Here is a 2,762-nt window from a genome sequence, read left to right as displayed (position 1 = left end):
CTTAAAAGTCGCGTCAAATCTGGAAAAAATACACACAGGAAGGAGGCGACCCACATCTTTCAGGTCTCTTATTGGGATTCCCATACAGATCCTTATAATTTTGTTGGTTTTCCCTCACACTCAGCTTAGGGCACCTGTGATAACAAACGATATAGCATAAAGGGCAGGGTCCCAAAACAATCTGCACATGCTTAGAGAACACGCCAGTTTTCACGAATAACCCGCCGCTTTCTCAGTCTGAAGAAGCGTTAGCTTTTGAGACAGGACTCGACCGTTGGCCAGGTGAAAATTTCACTTCTCTCTAGAGGTGCCGTGCATACGAAAGCCGCGCCCGCAATGCGCGCGGCAGTCAAAACTGTGCTATCCTGTTAAATCCTTTGCCCTTTCACCGGAATCCGCGCATTTTTGTGCGGAAATGATGTTGTTGTAGATCTACCTTGTCGAAAGGACGCGAGCAAAGTCTTTTTTTTCACGAAGGTAACACAAATAAATAAATTATCAACACAGTTTTGACGTCTTCTTACACTTGATTCGAAGAAAATAATAGACCAAATTCGTCTTTAAAAAGTTAGAAAAGGCACAAATAACAGCCAAAGCGAGCACAACGGCTGACGTTCGAATCGCCAAAGGTGTCAATTACAACATCCCCCCCCCCTCCCTAACATGATTCAATGAGTCTCTGCAGTCTCCTAACTTGACGCCCAGATCTGATTGTAATAGGAGTATGTGCAATTGTTTTAGTCTGTCTCTCTAATGTCACTGGACTTGGCGCTGGCTTCTCAAGTACAGGTGCCTGTCTTGTACTCGAAGGAGAGTAATGAGGTTGTGTACTCATGGGAAGAGCCCCTGTCCTTAGTGTCATGGGAGAATCATTTGGAACAGAGATGATCTGTCTTCTGTTTCTCGTGTAAGCACGTCCATATTCATCTTCCAGCACGTATGATCTTGGCATTACTTCCGCTTTGCGCCATTCCTTCTCACCATTTGGACGAGACCGCACCCTGTCCCTAATTTCAAGTGGAGGCAAATATCTACTCTGCTTGTCATAATTAGACTTGGCATTATGCTGTCGATTATGAAGCGTTTTCATAACATGATCACGATCCACTGGCTGAGGTAACAAGAGACTTCGACGAGTTGGTATCATTGTTAAGTTAAGGTTAAGTTCACGACTCCCATATTGAGTTGGAAGCCTAACAGAGCCCTTTGGATGGATGGGTTTAGGTGCAAGCCACCCCTTCAAAGGTTGCTGAATTTTCTGAAGAGGTTTGTTTGTGATCTCCTTGTACAGCTCATAGGGAATGACTGTAGCTTCTGCACCAGTATCTGCCGTGATCTGTACATTCTTCCCAGCAATTTTGACAGTAATCAAACTCCTAGATTTCTTTCGAGTGCCGGAGACACTGTCCAGCTCAATTGATTCAAAATAAGTGTGCACATCGTGATTCGTTGGAGGATCATGCTCCACAGCTGCAAGTAGTGAACCTTCAGCACTTAATTCTTTGCACACTTGAGCAAAGTGTCCTTCCTTCTTACACTTTCTTTCCAAGAACTGGGCCGCGAGGTGGCTGAGTAAATGGGTGCTTGTAACCACAAAGCTTACAGTTATGAGCAGGTGTCTTTTCTTGAACCTTGACGTTCTTGAGAGGGTGAAGTGACCGTTCAGAACTCTCCACTGTTGGTGTATTGAGACTGTATTTCTGTTGTTCGGCTACCTCGAATGTACGACAATAATCACGAGCAGTTTGCAGCGTTAAATCTGGTTTCATCAGCAGTTCACCTCGCAATTCGTGTGACAAAACTCCTCCGACAATACGATCACGAATGAGTGAATCTCGCAGGTCGCCAAATTCTCAAGTTAAAGAAAGTCTTTTCAGTTCACTGACGAAATTGTCAATCCTCTCACCTTTCATCTGGTTTCGCTGATTGAAAACCAGTCGCTCATAAATTACATTTCTAGCACCCTGGCACAATTCCTCGAATTTGCGACAGACATCTTGATAACAATCTTTGTCTTCTTCATCGGTAGACACAAAATGACTGTACTCTTCGATAGCTTCTGGCCCAGCACAATGTAACAGCATGTTTACCTAAGTTTGTCTTTGCCCTTCGCAACAAGGTAAATCTCAAATTTCATAACAAATGTCCTCCAGTTCTCAGCAGCATTCGCGTCTAGGAGCAGTGGACCAGGCATTCGAGAATCTCGCCCGGCCATTATACAAGATACAAATATACAACTCACAGGAAACTTGCTTTCCATCAACTCATCTCGCAATTCAGCAGGGCAGGCAACCCCTTCTGACACCATGTTAAGATATCATTCAATCAAGCAATACTTTAAAGTCCCCACACAACTCACATGGTTTCCCGTTTTCGGGGTGTCCATGTGAGTCACTCAGGGGCCCCTAAGGGGATCCCCAAAGGTTTCCATATTACAACAATATTTAAAGGAGAACGGAACTCAAGGCGAAAAAAGAATTTTTAAAAAGTCGTTCTTACGAAAGCACATGATACGTTGTAATCAAATCGCTATGTTTTAGGATGTGAACTTACCATTTAACTTCATTGTAACAGCAAAAAGCTCCGTACCAGAACAATTTAAACGTCCACCATTTTGGAAGCCATGCTGAAGGCTTGGGCGCATAGCATGACGTTCTGCGCACATAGAACATCAACTCCAAAGTAGTCGAATGTGCCGTAGTTGGCGGTTCAAACAAAACGGTCAGAGATTCCAAAAGAATGATAAGTTTCCATCGACTACC

The sequence above is a fragment of the Montipora capricornis genome, chromosome 9 (assembly GCF_036669925.1).
Source record: "Montipora capricornis isolate CH-2021 chromosome 9, ASM3666992v2, whole genome shotgun sequence".
Taxonomy (NCBI): Eukaryota; Metazoa; Cnidaria; class Anthozoa; order Scleractinia; family Acroporidae; genus Montipora; species Montipora capricornis.
Note: the sequence above shows the minus strand (reverse complement) of the source record.